Source organism: Hypanus sabinus, chromosome 11, assembly GCF_030144855.1.
Source record: "Hypanus sabinus isolate sHypSab1 chromosome 11, sHypSab1.hap1, whole genome shotgun sequence".
NCBI classification, from domain to species: Eukaryota; Metazoa; Chordata; class Chondrichthyes; order Myliobatiformes; family Dasyatidae; genus Hypanus; species Hypanus sabinus.
In genome coordinates this window covers 15,221,982-15,240,823 of record NC_082716.1, presented here as the reverse complement: position 1 = coordinate 15,240,823, position 18,842 = coordinate 15,221,982, and the positions used below count along the sequence as shown (strand labels likewise).

The 18,842-nt window shown below is 38.7% G+C and overlaps 1 protein-coding gene across 2 annotated transcripts in view; it reads right to left on the bottom strand.

Annotated features, from left to right (window-relative positions):
- LOC132401715 (calcium-activated chloride channel regulator 1-like) overlaps window positions 1-18,842 on the bottom strand; it is a 77,122-nt gene that overhangs the window by 7,121 nt on the left and 51,159 nt on the right. The gene's annotated exons all lie outside the window — the stretch shown is intronic.

Sequence of the window (18,842 nt, the reverse complement as noted above, 5' to 3'; positions counted from 1 at the left end):
AGGACATTAGAATTAGAATCAGAATCAGGTTTAATATCATTAGCATATGTCATGAAATTTGTTAACTTCATGACAACAGTACAATGCAATACATGATACTATAGAAAGATTGTGAAACACAGTAACTATATATCTATTAAATAGTTAAATAGGTAGTGCCAAAACAGAAATTAAAAAAAAGTAGTGAGGTAGTGTTCATGGGTTCAATGCCCATTCAGAATTGGAAGACAGAACAGAAGCTGTTCATGAATTGTTGAGTGTGTGCCTTTAGGTTTCTGTCCCTCCTTCCAGCTGGTAGCAATGAGAAGAGGACATGTCCTGGGTGCTGGAGGTCCTTAATGGTGGACTTCACCATCTTCGTGATGGACATACTCTCTTCTCACAGCTGCCATCAGAAAGAAGGTACACAAGCCTCAGGACTCACACTACCAGATTCAGGAACAGTTATAACCCATCAACCATCAGGCTTTTGAACCAAAGGGGATAGCTTCACTCAACTTCACTTGTCCCATCATTGAAATGTTCTCACAGTCAATGGACTCTTCCATCTCATGTCCTTGATAATTATTTCTTATTTATTTATCAATCAATTAGTTAATTAATTAATGAATTATTTTTGTATTTGCAGAGTTTTTTGTTTTCTGCGCTCTGGTTGTACTCCCTAGTTAGGCAGTGTTTCATTGATTCTGTGATGGCTTTATTCTATAGATTTATTGAGTATACCCACAAGAAAATGAATCTCAGGATTGTATATGGTGATGCATACTTAAATAATAAAAGTTACTTTGAACTTTGATAATTAGAATCAGATTTAATATCATTGACTTACACATTGAGAAATGGGTTGTGTTGCAGCAGCATAACAATGCAAAGGTGTAAAATTACTATAAATAACAAAAATAAATGTGGAAACCATAGAAAGAGTGAAGAGGAGATTTACCAGGTTGTTGCCTGGATTGGGGAGCATGCCTTATGAAAATAGGTTGAGCAAACTCAACCTGTTTTTCTTGGAGTGATGGAGGATGAATGATGACCTGATAGAGCTGTATAAGATGATGAGAGGCATTGATCACATGGATAGTCCGAGGCTTTTTCCCAGGGCTGGAATCGCTAGCACTAGAGGGCACAGTTTTAAGGTGCTTGGAAGTAGGTGCAGAGGAGATGTTAGGGGTAAGTTTTTTAAACGGAGAGTGGTCAGTGCGTGGAATGGGCTGCCGGTGGTAGTGGTGGAGGTGGAAACGGTAGGGTCTTTTAAGAGACTCATGGACAGGTACATGGAGATCAGAGGAAACAGAGGGCTATAGGTAACCCTGTGTAATTTCTAAGGTACGGACATGTTTGGCGCAGCTTTGTGGGCCGAAGGGCCTGTATTGTGCTGTAGGTTTTCTATGTTTCTAAAGTAAAAGTGCAAAGAAACGGAATAATGAGGTAGTGTTCATGGACAGTTCAGAGATCTTATGACAGAGGGGAAGAAGCTTTTCCTCAATCATTGAGTGTGGATCTTCATGCTCCTATGCCTCCACCCAGATGGTAATAACACAAAGAGAGCTTGTTCTGAATCATGTGGGTCCTTAATGATGGATACCTCCTCTTGAGACAGCACCTCTAGAAGATGTACTGGATAGTGGGGAGCATATGCCTAAGACAGAGTCGGTTGAGTCTACAACCCTTTGTAACCTCTTGCAATCTCATACATCAGCAATGCAATTTCCATCCAGACAACTGATTGAGTAATTCTCTGAGAAAGCAAGCCAAGTAATGAGACCAGAGAATTTCCTGGAGGCCAAACATTTTAATTCCCATTCTGACATTTCATTCCATGGCTTCCTATTGTGCCAAATGAGGCCATGCTCAGGGTGGAATAGCAACACCTTTTTTTTTTGAAAACTTTTTTTATTGCATTTTTAAGTAGTTACAAAGTAAAGTATGAAAAAAAATGTATATAACCCTTACCCCCTCCCCTTAACCCCTCCCCCCTAACAGCCCTATAGAAAAAAAAGAGAAAGAAAGAAAAAAAAGAAAGAAAGAATGCCTGGTTGTTGGAGGATCTCCACATGCTCCATGGAATTCATAATAACTTTAATATGTATATTTATTTCTTTCCCCAAATAACCAATTGTTTCATCTTCAGAGCATCTATATATTTAATCCTGTCTTTTGTAAATAAGGGCTCCATATTTTCAGAAATGTTTCATATTTATCTCTTAAATTATAAGTAATTTTTTCTAATGGAATACAGCCATAGATTTCTTTCTTCCAAGAGTCTATACTTAAATATGTATCCGATTTCCAAGTAACTGCAATAGCTTTTTTGGCTACTGCCAGTGCAATTTTTATAAATTCTTTCTGATATTTATTTAGTTTGAGTTTCGGTTTTATCCCTTCAATATCACCTAGTAAAAGTAATATTGGATTATGAGGAAATTGTGTTCCTGTAATTTGTTCCAGTAAAAGTCTTAAGTTTGTCCAAAAAGGTTGAATTTTAGAGCAAGACCATGTCGAATGTAAAAAAGTACCAGTTTCCTGGTTACATCGGAAACACTGATCCGATAAATTTGGATTTCATTTTTTTATTTTTTGTGGTGTAATATATAATTGATGTAGAAAATTATACTGCACTAATCTTAACCGAACATTTATTGTATTTGTCATACTATCAAGACATAGTCTTGACCAATTTGTTTCTTCAATTTTAATATTCAAATTACTTTCCCATTTTTGTCTTGACTTATGGACTCCTTGTTTAATTGCCTGTCTTTGAATCAAATTATACATACAAGATATAAATTTTTTAATATTTCCGTTTTGAATTAAAATTTCTATTTCATTAGATTTCGGCAATAACATTGTTTGACCTAATTTTTCCTCTTAAATAAGCCCTTAATTGAAAGTAACAAAATAAAGTGTTATTTGATATTTTATATTTATTCTTTAATTGATCAAATGACATTAATATACCTCCTTCAAAACAATTCCCTATACAACTAATCCCTTTTTGAATCCAATTATATAAAGGTTGATTGTCCATTGTGAAAGGAATAAGTCTATTTTGAATTAAAGATCTCTTTGCTAATAAAGATTTTTTTGTCTCATCATCAACATTTATCTTATTCCATAAGTCAATCAAATGTTTTAATATAGGAGATTCTTTCTTTTCCCATATCCATTTAGATTCCCATTTGTATATAAAATCTTCTGGTACATTTTCTCCTATTTTATCCAGTTCTGTTCTAATCCATGCCGGTTTATCTTTCTCCAAAAAAGATGCAATAAATCTAAGTTGATTTGCTTTGTAATAATTCTTAAAATTTGGAAGTTGTAATCCTCCTAGATCAAATTTCCATGTCAATTTTTCCAACGATATTCTTGACATCTTACCTTTCCAGAGAAATTTCCTCACATGTTTGTTTAACTCTTGAAAAAACTTCTGGGGTAATTGTATTGGTAATGATTGAAATAAATATTATAGTCTAGGAAATATATTCATTTTTATAGTTTTTACTCTACCTACTAATGTTATTGGTAATGCCATCCATTTTTCAAGATCTTCCTGAATTTTTTTCAAAAGTGGTAAATAATTTAATTTGTATAAGTTTTTTATGTCATTATCAACTCTTATACCTAAATATTTTATACCATTTGCTGGCCATTGAAATTGAGTTATTAATCGACATTGATTATAATCTCCTTTAGTAAGAGGTAAAATTTCACTTTTATCCCAATTTATTTTATAACCCGATATTTTCCCATATTCTTCTAATCTATAAGATAATTTGTGTAGTGAATGTAATGGATCTGTTAAATAAAGTAGGAACATCATCAGCAAATAAGTTAATCTTGTATTCTTCCTGATTAACTCTGAAACCCTTAATATCTGGGTCCATTCTAATTAATTCAGCTAGTGGTTCTATTGCCAACACAAATAAAGCAGGTGATAATGGGCAACCTTGCCTAGTTGATCTTGTTAACTGAAATGATGTTGAAATTTGAGCATTTGTCACTACTTTAGCTTTGGGATTAGTATTTAAGGTTTTAATCCATTTTATAAATGATGTTCCTAATCCATATTTTTCCAATACCTTAAATAAAAAATCCCATTCCAATCTATCAAATGCTTTTTCTGCATCTAAAGCAACTGTCACACTCATTTCCTCCCTCTTTTGCGCTAAATGGATTATACTAAATAACCGGGTTACATTATCTGCCGATTGTCTATTTTTGATAAATCCTGTTTGATCCATATGCACTAATTTTGGTAAGCATTTAGATAATCTATTAGATAAGATTTTTGCTATTATTTTATAATCGGTATATAATAAAGAAATAGGTCTATATGATGCTGGTTTTAAAAGGTCTATCTTTTTTTGGCAATACTATTAAAATAGCTGTTGAAAAAGATTCTGGAAGTTCATGTGTTCTTTCCGCTTGATATATTAACTCCATAAAAGGAGGAATTAATAAATCTTTAAACTTTTTATAAAATTCAGGTGGAAAACCATCTTCTCCTGGAGATTTATTACTTTGGAATGATCCCAAAGCTTCTTCAACTTCCTTCAATGTAAAAGGCATACCTAATCCCGTCTGTTCTTCTATATTTAATTTTGGAAGAGTTATTTGTGATAAAAATTCCTCTATCTTAACGTCATCATTATTTGATTCTGATTTATACAACTCAGAATAAAAATTCTTAAAAGCCTCATTAATTTCTAGAGGCTTATAAGTAATTTCATTCACTTTTGTTCGAATTGCATTTATTGTTTTAGAAATCTGATCTGTTTTTAACTGCCATGCAAGAACTTTATGTGATCTTTCACCTAGTTCATAATATCTCTGTTTAGTTCTCATAATTGCTTTTTCTGTTTGATATGTCTGGAGTGTATTATATTTTAACTTCTTATTAATAAGTTGTCTTCGTTTTTCTTCTGTCATATTTCTTTGAGATTCTTTTTCTAATTTTATGATCTCTTTTTCCAATTGATCTATTTCTATCATATATTCCTTCTTAATTTTAGAAGTATAACTTATTATCTGACCTCTCAAATATGCTTTCATTGCTTCCCACAATATAAATTTATCATCAACTGAATGTAAATTTGTATCTAAAAAGAACTGAATCTTCTTTTTCATAAAATCACAAAAATCCTGATGTAGAATTGAATTAAATCTCCATCTATAAATTGATTCCTCTTTATCTATCATTATCATTGTCATTATTAAAGGAGAGTGATCAGACAATATTCTTGCTTTATATTCCACGTTTTTCACTCTATCTTGAGTATTTGTTGATAATAGGAAAAAATCTATCCTTGAGTATGTTTTATGTTTATTTGAATAAAATGAATAATCCCTTTCTTTTGGATTGATTCTTCTCCATATATCAATCAAATTTAAATCTTTCATCAATGATAGAGTTAATTTGCTACTTTTGATTTTGTAATAGCCTTTGTTGATCTATCTAAAACTGGATCTAAACAAAAATTAAAATCTCCACCTATTAATATTTTATCATGTGCATTAGCCAAATTCAAAAAGACCTCCTGTATAAATTTTACATCATTTTCATTTGGTGCATAAATATTCATAAAAGTCCATAGTTCTGAAAAAATTTGACAATGTATAATTAAATATCTTCCTGCCGAATCAATTAATACATTTTGTATTTTAATTGGTAAATTTTTATTAACCAAAATTGCAACTCCTCTCACCTTTGAGTTAAATGAAGCTGCAATAACATTTCCAACCCAGTCTCTTTTTAATTTCTGATGTTCTATATCCGTTAAATGAGTTTCTTGTAAGAAAGCTATATCTATTTTCATTTTTTTAAATATATGTTAAAATTCTTTTTCTTTTTATTGGTCTATTAAGCCCATTAACATTAAAACTTAAAAAATTCAATAAATCAGTCATTATTTTTAGAATAGCAACACCTTGTATTCCATCTGGGTACCCTCCAACCAGATGGGATGAATATCAATTTCTCCTAGTTAAAAAAATCCCCCCTTCTTTGATTCCCCTCTCTGTACTTTTACCTCTTTTTACCTACTTATCACTTTCCCCTGGGTCCCCTCCTCCTTCTCTTTCCCCTATGGTCCCTTTACACTCCTATCAGATTCCATCTTCTCCAACACTTTACCTTTCTTACCCACCTGGGTTCATCTACCACCATCGAGGATATTTCTTTCCATTCCCCTGCCTTTTTATTCTGGTGCCTTTTCAGTCCCGAAGAAAAGTTTTGGCCCAAAATGTTGACTTTTTATTCATTTCTATAAATGCTGCTTGACCTGCAGAATTCTTCCAGCATTTGGTGTGTGTTGCTCTGGATTCCAGCATCTTGCAGATTTTCTTATGTTTATGAATGTAATTAATTTTTAGTATGTGTAACTCTCCTATAGCCTGTCATAGAGTTATAGAGAAGTACAACACAGAAAGGGTCCTTCAATGCAACTAGTCCATGCCGAAAACCACTTAAGCTGCTTACTCCCAACAACCTACACCGGGCCCACAGCCCTTCATACCCCTGCTATCCATGTACTTACCCAAACTTTTCTTAAACATTGAAATCGAGGTCACATGGGGCCACTTGTGCTGGCAGCTCATTCTACACCCTCACAACCCTCTGAGAGAAGAGGTTTCCCCTTATGTTCCACTTAAACTTCTCACCTTCCATCCTAAGGCCATGACCTCTGATTGTAGTTCCATGCAACCTCAGTGGAAAAAGTTTGTTTGTATTTACCCTATCTATACCCCTCATAATTTTGTATACCTCTACTAAGTTTCCTCTCAGCCTTCTGTGTTCTAAAGAATAAAGTCCTAAACTATTCAATCTCTCCTTATAACTCAGGTCCTCAAGACCTGGCAACATCTTTTTAAAATTTCTCTGCATTCCTTCAACATTGTTTACATCTTTCCTGGAAGTAGTGACCAAAACTGCACTCAATACTCCAAATTAGGCCTCACTTAATTGTAAATGACTTCAACATCACATCCCACCTCCTGTACTCAAAACATTGGCCTTCATAAATCAATGTGCAAAAAGCATTCTTTATGACCCTATCTACCTGTGACCTGTATTCCCACATTCCTTTGTTCTACCACAGTCCTCAGTACACTACAGTTCACTGTGTTGGACTACTCTGGATGGTCCTACCAAAGTGTAAAACCTTGCACGCGTCTGCAGTAAGTTCCATCTGCCATTTTTCAGCCAATTTTACTGACTGGTGCAGATCTCTCTGCAACCCTTGATACCCTTCCTCACTGACCACTGCTCCCCCTATCTTGATGTCATGCACAAATTTCCTGATCCAGTTAGCCACATTATCATCCAGATCATTGGTACAGATAACAAACAACAAAGGAACCAACACCAATCCCTGTGGCACACCACTAGTCACAGAACTCCAGTCAGAGAGGCAACCCTCTACTACCATTCCCTGGCTTCTCCCACAAAGCCAATGTCTGAATGTCAAGTGACTGAATGTTCTTGACTGGTTTCCTATGCGGGACCTTGTCAGATGCTTTTCTAAAGTTCATGTAGACACATCCACTGCCTTGCATTCATCCACTTTCCTGGTAACTTCCTCAAAAAACTCTATAAGATTGGTTAGACATGATCTACCATTCACAAAACCATGCAAACTATCCTCAATCAGTTCACGTTTATCCAAATACTTTTGTATCCAGTCCTTTAGAATACAGCCAGTAACTTCCCCACAACCGATGTTAGACTCACTGGCCTATAATTTCCTGGTTTACGTTTGGAGACTTTAGTAAACATTGGAACAACATTGACTATCCTCCAATATGCTGATTGCTCTCCTGTCACTAAGGATGTTTTAAATACCTCTGCTACTTGCACTAATGGCACTTTGTGCATTACTGTGATATTCTGGTGCTGCTGCAACTTATTTTCTGCTACTTATCTATTTAATACTGTTTTTCTATTACTGTCTTGTTTTTATCTACCAGTTTATTTAATTGCCTGAGAGGAAGCCAAACAGAGTTTCATTGTATCTATGTATAATGACAATAAAGATCATTCATTCATTCATTCATGCTAGGGCCCCAGCAAATTTCTGTACACTTCCTGTTGGTTCCAAGGGAACTCCTTGTTAGGCCCTGGGGATTTATCCATCTTGATTTGCCTCAGGGTAGTAAGCACATCCTCCTCAGTAATCTATGCAGGGACCATGAAGTTGATGCCACTTTGCTTCACTGCTTTAGACTCTGTATCCATAGAGGAGATGGGAACCAAGATGATGGAGTTGAGGATGAACCAGCATGTTTACAGGTAGATGATGGATGTAACATGAATGTAGGGAAGGAGAAACCAATGATTAGGTACAAATGCAGACAAAGCAAAGAGTTAAATTGTACCACAGAGGGATAATTCAAAAGGGTGAAGAATTTGCGTAGCATTCAGAATAAGGTGGATGAAATAGTGGAGCAATTAGAGAGTGGTGGGCATAACGTGGGTGATAAAGGGAATAGTTAGAAGATTAACATCAAAAGATAGACTTTGTATTGAAAGGACAGGCAGGAAGGGATAGATGTCGGTGTGGCTCTGTTGGTAAGAGTCGGAATTACATCTTTAGAAAGAGGTGACAGAGGGTCAGAGAATGTTGAACCTTTTTAGGTGGAGTTAAGAAACTGCAAAGGTCAAAAATTCATTATGGGAATCATATATATGCCACCGATTAGTAGCCAAGGTGTAGGGTTAAGGTTGCAAAGGGAGCTGGAAAAGGCGTATAATAAGGTCAACGACGCAATTGTAATGGATGTCTTCAATATGCAGGGGGATTGGTGTTGGATCGCAAGAGAGGGATCCTGTCGAATACCTATGAGATAGCTTTTTAGAACGGATTGTTCTTGAGCCTACTGGGAGAAAAGCTATCTTAGAATGGGTGTTGTGTAATTACCTGGATCTTATTAGGGAGCTTAAAATAAAGGAACCCTTAGGAAATAGTGATCATAATATGATTGAATTCATACTGCAAATTGAGAGGGAGAACCACACATCAGATGTATCCATATTGCAATGGAATAAAAGAACGAACAGAGGCATGAGAGAGGAGCTTGCCCAGGTGGATTGGAGGAGGATATTGCTGGGGATGATGGCAGAACAGAGATGGCTGATGCTTCTGAGAATAGTTCACAAGGCTGCTGAAGTTTCTGGGAATAGTTCACAAAGCGCTGGATGTGTCCCACAGAAGAAGTTGTTCTCAAATGGCAGGGCTAGGCAACCACGGCTGACAAGAGAAGTTAAAGACTGCATCAAAACCAAGGAAAGAACATATGAGGTTGCAAAATTGAGTGGGAAGTTGGATGATTGGGAATCTTTTAAAACCTAACAAAAGGCAACTAAAAAAGCTGTAAGAAGGGAAAAGATGAAATTTGAGGGCAAGCCAGCCAATAATATAAAACAGAGTACTAAAAGTATTTCTGTTACATAAAGAGTAAAAGGGAGCTGAGAGTTGATATTGGACCACTGGAAAATGGTGCTGTTAAGGTAGTAATGGGGGACAAAGAAATGGCAGATGAACCTCATAGCTTCTTTGCATCACTCTTCATTGTGGAAGACACCAGTAGTGTGCCAGTGGTCTATGAGTGTCAGGGAGCAGGATTGAGTGCCTTTGCTATTAGAAAGGAAAAAATTCAAGGCAAACTCAAAGTCTTAATGTGGATAAGATGCCTGGACCAGGTGGACTTCAGCCCAGAGTCCTCAAAGAGGTTGCCGAAGAGATAACAGATGCATTGGTCATGATCTTTTAAGCATCATTTGATTCTGGCATGGTTCCAGAGGAATGGAAGATTGTAAGTGTCACTCCACTCTTTAAGAAAGGAGAATGGTGAAAGAAAGGAAATTATAGGCCAGTTACACTAACCTCAGTGGCTAGGAAAGTGTTGGGATCTATTACTAAGGATGAGATTTCAGGTACTTGGAGACTAATGATAAAATAAGTCAAAGTCAGCATGGGTTCTGTCAAAGGAAATGATGTCTGACAAATCTGTTAGAGTTCTTTGAAGAAGTAACAAACAGGGTGAACAAAGGAGAGGCAGTGAATGTTATTTACTTGGACTTCCAGAAGGCATTTGATAAGTTGTCACACATGAGTCTACTTAACAAGATAAAATCCTATGGCATTACAGGAAAGATATTGGCATGAATAGAGGAATGGCTGACAGGCAGGAGGCAGCGAGTGGGAATAAAGGGGGCCTTTTCTGGTTGGCTGCCAGTAGGTAGTGCTGTTCTTCAGAGGTTGGTATTGGGACTGCTACTTTTCACATTATTTGTCAATGATTTGGACAATGGAACTGATGACTTTGTGGCAAAGTTTGCAGATGAGCTCCCAGATGAAATGGTAAATGCGGGCTCACTTTTAAAATTTAAGAAAAACTTGGATAGGTATATGGATGAGAGGAATATGGAGGGATATGGTCCAGGTGCAGGTCAGTGGGACTAGGCAGAAAAATGGTTCAGCACAGCCAAGAAGGGCCAAAAGGCCTGTTTCTGTGCTGTAATTTTCTATGGTTCTGTACAATGTACAGTGTGCGTTAATCAAAATGGCTTCTTTGTTTTGTTAAGATTAGGAATGCTTTGTATGATAAGTGCTTTCTCTCGCAGTTGTTTAGCTTTAGACTTGCTGATATCAGGATTGTATTCATTGTACACAGTCGATGCATCCGGAGGAAGACCGTGCCAGCGTCGGCGGCTTCACTGTCACACTTGCAGAGTGCGGGACCTCTGGACCTGGTGTATATGAATTTCCTGTCGATTGAGCCTGACACCAGCAACATCGCAAATGTCTTAGTTATCACTGATCATTACACTCGTTATGCTCAGGCAGTTTCCACTAAGGATAAAAAGGCGATGACAGTGGCAAAGGTGTAATGGGAGAAGTATTTTGTTCATTATGGCCTTCCCAGAAGGATCCATAGTGATCAGGGGCGGGACTTTGAGAGCCGGCTTATCCATGAATTACCGACTATGCTTGTGGTTGAGAAATCCCGGATGAGCCCCCACAAATGTAACACTTACCCAACAGGCTGGTATATGTCTAGGGGAAAAGGAGATCCAGCCACTCACCAACCCCAGCTCCCGTACATGCAGGTGCTGTGAGAATCAAGTTTATGCCAGGCGCACTCACACCATATCAAACTCACACCAGATACCATTATGAAATACACTTTAAAGATTTTACTAAAACTAAAAGAGTGCTATGCAATACAATATATATGAAGGAAAAGAAAATAAAGTAAAAGGCGCCAACTTATCAAAGTTCAGTCAGTTTAGTGCACATCGTTGGTGCTTAACCATCGAACCATTCGACCCCTCGTCATTTTCCTCCGACCTCCACATCCTTGCACCTGGGACCACCCTAGTGGTCGACCGAGCAGTGCAGTGCACATCCACCTTCCTCCTCCTCATATATTGGACACATACTTTAAATAGGGCTTTCTGGGAAATTCACCCACTTCAACCCCAAAACACAAGTCAATGGGCAACCCCTTCTTCGAATACCACTCAAAACACTGGATGCACCGAGACTCGGGTAATTTTTCTGAGCAGCTGCCACTTCCCCTGGTCCCAATTCTGGCAACTGTTTAGTCTGCAGTGCAGTCAGGTCACAGTAAGCTAGGGGTATGGCGTCATCAAAAACCCCCAAATTGTCCACGGCTCGCTCCACTCAAGGCAGACCAACGTGTCCTTGACCCTTGGGATGGTATATTGATGAGAGACAGCTCGCCAGTTCAAAGTCCTATAGTCAATGCACATGCACACCCTCCCATTCTTCTTCCATGCCACCACTATTGGGGATGCATAGCAACTTCGGGACTCAGCTATGATTCCGGCCTCCTTCAACTTGCACAAGTGCTGCCGCACATCTTCAACATCTGCCGGGGCCAGCCACCGGGATCTCTCCACGAGCTTCTGGAAGGTGGCTGGGGCCCCCGATATGCCTTAGGGCATTTGTTCAAACTGAAAGAACCCCAGCGGGCAGATAAAGGCTGTCTTCTCTTTATCGCCCTCACTCATCGGGATCTGGTAACTTGTGCTTACTGGGGTCCCAAATTCCGTAAAAGGACCCGGTCACCCGGCAATAATTGAGCAAACTTCCTCTATCTGAATTGGTATCCATTCCCGGGTTAAGTGAGATCTCGGAGATCTCAGAGAAGTAGGCGCACCCTGGAGCAGTTGACATATGTGGTGCCAGGAGAACTCCAACTTGTGAGTGGGATAGTTTCTCTCAGATGGCGATAAGTTTCGGCTGACGAGGCCCATTCTCATCCTTAGGTTTCACCCGGTAAACTGGTAGATTCGGCATCTGGCTCTCTATTACATAGGGGGTGGCCGCCCATGGGCTGGACCCAGAGTGTAAGCGAGGTTGCCCATTGATTTGTGTTTTGGGGTTGAAGTGGGTGAATTACCCAGAAAGCCCTATTTAAAGTATGTGTCCGATATGAGGAGGAGGAAAGTGGACGTGGGCTGCACAGCTCGGTCGACCACTAGGTTGGTCCCAGGTGTGAGGACGTGGAGGTCGGAGGAAAGTGACGAGGGGTCGAATGGTTTGATGGTTGAGCTCCAACGATGTGCATTAAACCGACTGAACTTTGATAAGTTGGCGCCTTTTACTTTATTTTCTTTTCCTTCATATGTATTGTATTGCATAGTACTCTTATAGTTTGAGTAAAATCTTTAAAGTGTATTCCATAACGGTACCTGGTGTGAGTTTGATATGGTGTGTGTGCGCGTGGCATAACCTTGATTCTCACAGCACCTGCGTGTACGGGAGGTGGGGTTGGTGAGCGGCTGGATCTCCTTTTCCCCTAGACATATACCAGCCTGTTGGGTAAGTGTTACAGTTCTATGATATGAAGATAGGTGGAGGGGTAGGTAGTGCTGAGTGCAATGTGATTTTCATCAGTACTTAGTCAATTTGGAAGAATGGGCAAAAAGAGGCATTTGGAAAATGTATAATAATGCATTTTGGTAAAAGGAGCAATAATGTGAACTATTATCTAAATGGGGAGAAGGTTCAAATCTTAGAGGTGCAGAGGAACTTATGTTTCCTTGTGTAAGACTCGCATACGGTCTGTGGCAAAGAAGGCAAATACAATGCTGGCATTTATATCAAGAGGAATAGTATATAAAAAATAAGGAGATAATGCTGAGGCTTTATAAGACACTAGTCAGTTTGCAATTGGAGTATTTTCAACCATTCTGTGCTCCATATCCCAGAAAGGATGTGTTGTCATTGGAGGGAGCACAGAGGAGGTTCATGAGGATGATTCTGAGAATGAAGGTGTTAACATTTAAGGAGCGTTTGGCAGATTTGTGCCTGTACTCACTGGAATATAGAAGAATGCAGGGCAAGCGCATTGATATCCATTGAATGTTTAAAGGACTAGATAAAGTAGATGCGGAGAGGATGTTTCCTATGGTGGGGATGTCCAGAACTAGAGGGCACAGCCTCAAATTTGATGGGCGACCAATTAGGACAGAGGAAAGGAGGAAATTTTTAATCAGAGGGTAGTGAATGTGTGGAATGCTCTGCCATAGACTGCTGTGGAGGCCAAGTCTGTAGGTATATTTAAGGTGGAAGTTGATAGTTTCCAGATAGTCAGAGTGTCAAAGGATATGGTGAGAAAGCAGGCATATGGGGTTGATTGGGATCTGGGATCAGTCCTGATTGAATGGCAGAGCAGACTTGATGGTCAGAATGGTGTAATTATGGTCTTATGGCCTTAAGTATTCGTCTCCCAAGCAAATACTGATACAAAGAATGATTTAAGATCTCCCCATCTGTTTTGGCTCCATACATGGATTACCATTCTGCTATTCTGGAGGACCAATTTTGTCCTGAACAATCCTTTTGTTCTTTATATACGTGTAGAATCCTTTAGGATTCTCCTTCATCTTGTCTGCTAAAGCAACTTCATGCCTTCTTTCAGCCTTCCTGATTTATTTCTGAAGTGTCCTCTTACATCTCTTGTACTCCATAAGCACCTCATTTGTTCCTAAACAAGAGTAAGTCTGCAGATGCTGGAAATCCAAGCAAGACACATAACATGCTGGAGGAACTCAGCAGGCCAAGCATCATCTATGATAAAAGATACTTTTTACCATAGATGCTTCCTGGCCTGCTGAGTTCCTCTAGAATGTTGTGTCATTTGTTCCTACTTGCCAATACTTACTAAGCACCTCCTTTTTTTCTCTTAACCAGGTCCTCAGTATCTCTTGAAAATCAAGGTTCCCTACACTTATTATTTTTAACTTAAATTCTGACGGGCACATATAAGTTTGTACAATCAAAATTTCAGTTTTGAAGTCCTTCCATTTTCCAAGTACACATTTGTCAGACACCAGCCTGTCTCAATCCACACTTGCTGCATTATTTCTGATGCCATGAAAATTGGTCTTTCCTCAATTTAGAATCTCAACTCACAGATCAGGCCTATCTCTTTGGATATTTACTTTGAAACTAATAGTATTGTGGTCACTGGAGGCAAAGTGTTCCCTTACACAAATTTCTGTCACCTGCCCATTCTCATTCCCAAGTAACAGATCTAGTATTGTATGGCTCACGTTTGGATGTCTACGTACTGATGAATCAAACTTTTCTGAACACAAACTCCATCCCACCTAGCCCATTTACAGTTTGGGATTCCCAGTCAATATGCTGAAAGTTCAGCAACATCCACAAAATGCTGGTGGAACACAGCAGTCCAGGCAGCATCTATAGGGAGAAGCACTGTCGATATTTCCAGCCAAGACCACAAAGGGTCTCAGCCATAAACGTCGACAGTGCTTCTCCCTATAGATGTTGCCTGGCCTGCTGTATTCCACCAGCATTTTGTGTGTGTTGCTTGAATTTCCAGCATCTGCAGATTTCCTTGTGTTTGCTACTGAAAGTTAAAATCACTTTGAATAACAACCTTATGTTTCTTGCAGCAGGCTGTGATTTTTTATTTTACAAATTCTTTCCTCTAAATCCCTAGGATTGTTGGGTGGTCTTTCACTTACTGGATTAAAAACATATGTTTGATGTTGTAGAAAAGCACAATTTTTGACATTCACCACAGCATTATTACCATAGAAAAGAAAATAATTTTTTTATTTTCTTATCTATGGAAATATTCCTGTGGTGAATGTCAAAAATTGTAATACTTCAAGAACATCAAAACGTATGCTTTAAATTCAACTAGTTGGCTTTGTTCCTGCATTACAGACTGTCAGTCATGGTAAAACTGAAGTCATTCTTGGTTAACTGGACCCAATTGCAATTTCCCATAGTGCATTTCTGAGCAGTTTTGGCAGAACAGCGATTCTATTGTGTGGAGTTCTGGTCCCTACCTACCGAAAAGATATCAATAAAATTGAAAGTGTACCAAGAAAACTTACAAGGATACTTCCAGGAATTGAGGACCTGACTTATAGGGAAAGGTTGAATAGGTCATGACTTTTTTTTTCCCCTGGAGTGTAGGAGAATGAGGGGAGATTTGATAGAGATATACAAAATTATGAGAGGTTTAAACAGGGTAGATTATAAGTGTGATAGGTGAAATATTTTAGGGGAATCTGAGGGGGAACTTCTTCTCACAGAGGTTACTGTGAGTGTGGAACAAGCTGCCATGGAAAGTGGTGGAGGCGGATTTCAATGCAACACTTAAGAGAAGTTTGGATAAGTACATGGATGGGAAGGTCAGGGAGGGTTACAGTTCGGTGCAAGTCGATGGGACTTGGCAGAATAACAGTTTCCTCTTGCAAGGGAAATTTCTCCTTATCTCAGTTATAAAGAGATTTCCCTTTAGTCTATAGAGGAAGAAATGGGACTAAAAGCCAGAGTCCTCATGGATTGATGACCAATACAAGGGAATGAAAGTGAAGATAGTGGATACACTAGTTATTACTTTATAAACTCTGGATAGTGTGATGTCCAGCATGGTATGAATAAAGGAATGAGAGATAAAACATAACAAGATAACACAATAACTGTGAGAACAACACACACAAAATGCTGGAGGAACTTAGCAATTCAGACAGCATCTGTGGAGGGGAATAAACAGTTGATGTTTTGAGCTGAGACCCTTCGTCAAGACTGGAGAAAATGTCACCTGCCAGTATGTATACTTTCCCTCCACTCCACCATCTTATTCTAGCTTCTGTCTGCTTATTTTCCTGTCCTGATGAAGCGTCTTGGCCGGAATCATTGACTGTTTATTTGCCTTCGTAGATGCTGCCTGATCTGCTGAGTTCCTCCAGCATTTTGTGTGCGTTGCTCAAGATTTCCAGCATTTGCAGAATCTCTTGCATTTACAATAACTGAGATTGACTGTAATTGATATACATGCTGGGCAAATAAAATTTGTTGAAAAAATGCTGAAGATGAGTTTTTAGAATGTATGTAAGATGGACTTCTAGAATATTCAATTGAGTAGCTGGGGGGTTTGGGGAGGCCATAATCTATTTTAGTTAAGTCATAAGACCATAAGATATAGGAGAAGAATTAGGCCATTTGGCCCATCGAGTCTAATTTACTATTTCATTATGGCTGATCCAATTTCCCTCTCAGTCCCAATCTCTTTCCTTCTCCCCATTTGCCTTGACTAGTCAGGAATCTATCAGACTCTGTCTTAAATATACCAAATGACTTTGCTTTCACAGACGCCTATGCCAATGAATTCCGTAGATTTACCACTCTCTGGCTAAAGAAATTGCTCCTTATGTCCATTCTATAAGGAGGTCACTCTGTTCTGTGGCTGTGTTTTCTGGTCTTAGACTTCCCCCACCATAGGAAACATCCTCTCCACATCCTCTCTATCGAGGCATTTCAACATTTCAACATTTGTTCTATTACTGCGCAATGAAAAAGTATTAATTAATAATCCTATAGTCAGAAAAACATGAAAGAGTGCATGCACTATGATACAAAAGTTTAAAAGTTATATGATTCAGCCTGAATCACATTCTTGTGAACCTCCTCTGGCTGCTCTCCAATGCCTGCACATCCTTTCTTAGATAAGGCACCCAAAACTGCTCACAATACTCCAAGTGTGATCTTCACACAGCCTTGGATCAACTGGACAACACTTATACTTCTGTCAGGCCATTGTTTATTGACTACAGCTCAGGGTTTAACACAATCATTCTTACAGATATGATCAAAAAGCTTCAAAACCTCCCTCTCTAATTGGATCCTCGACTTCCTCATCAGAAGAGCACAATCTGTGCAGATCAGAAATAACATCTCCACCTTGCTGATTATCAATGCTGGTGCACCTCAGGGATGCGTGGTTAGCCTACTGCTTACTTTCTCTACACCCATGACTGTGTGGCTAAGCACAGCACAAATGCCATCTTTAAATTTGCTGACGATATAACTACTGTAGGCAAAATGTCTCATGGTGGTGAGAAAGTGTACAGGACTGAGATACATCAGCTAGTTGAGTAGTTTCATAGCAACAAACTTGCACTCAATGTCAGTAAGACCAAAGAACAGATTGTGGACTTCAGAATGGGTAAGCCAAGGTAACACACATTATAGAAGGATGGTCCCTCATAGAAGGATCAGAAGTGGAAAGAGTGAGCAATTTCAAGTTTCTGTGTGTCAATATCTCTGAGGATCTATCCTGGGCCCAACTACTGATGCATTTACAAAAAAGGCACAGCAGCGGCTACATTTCATTAAGAGTCTGAAGAGTTTTGACATATCACCAAAGACACTCACAAATTTCTACAAATGTACCGTGGAGAGCTTTCCAGTTGGCTGCATCACCATCTGGTATGAGGGAGCCATTGCACAGGATTGACAGGAGCTGCAGAAAGGTGTAAACTCAGTTATCTCCATATGGCCACTAGCCTCTGTAGCATCCAGAACATCTTCCAAGAGCGATGCCTCAAAAAGGTGGCATCCATCTTTAAGGACCCCCATCACCCAGATCATGTTACCATCAGGATGGAGGTACAGAGGTACAGAAGCCTGAAGGCACATACTCAGTGATTCAGGAACAGTTTCTTCCCCTCTACCATCTGAGTTCTGAATGGATCTGGAACCCAGAAACACTACTTCACTACTTTTTTGCACTAATTATTTAATTTATCTATTTTATTTATACATATACTTACTGCAATTCACAGTTTTTATTATTATATATAAAAATATACTGCTACTCCATAACAACAAATTCCACGATATTGCTGCTGATATTAAACCTGATTCTGATTCTAAAATATATTATTTTCATGCCACCTGATGGCATATCACATATCACGTTCTGGGGAGAATGTGGCGGGAATTGAAACTCGATCGCTAGTCCTGTAAAGCATCGTGCTAACTGCTATGCTACTGTGTTGCCCACGGCAACTGAGGTTGGCAAATGTCCTATTTCTGTGCTTGCTGATGACAGAACTCACAGCAGAAAGGTGAGTGGTGATGAAGACTGAAAGAGGCTGAGGGGGATATAAACATGTGAGTGATTGGGCAGCAACACCTCAAGTGGAGTATTGAGTGGAAAAATGTGAGTGGAAAAGCAGAACCTTTCTTAAATTGCTGGCAGATTAGGAAATATTGCTGTTCAAGTTAACCTAAGTACCCTAGTCACAAGACACAAAGCAATAATGTGCAGATGTAACTTTAATAAAACAGTACAAACCAGGAATAGGCCCTTTAGCTCACAGTTGGGAAGGAAATTGATATATTGGCAAGGGATGTTTATAATTTATAATTTATAATTTATACAGTATTCAATTCCCACTATTGTCTGTAAGGAGTTTGTACGTTTTCCCTGTGACTATGTGGGTTACCTCCAGGTGCTCCGGTATCTTGCCACATTTCAAAGATGTA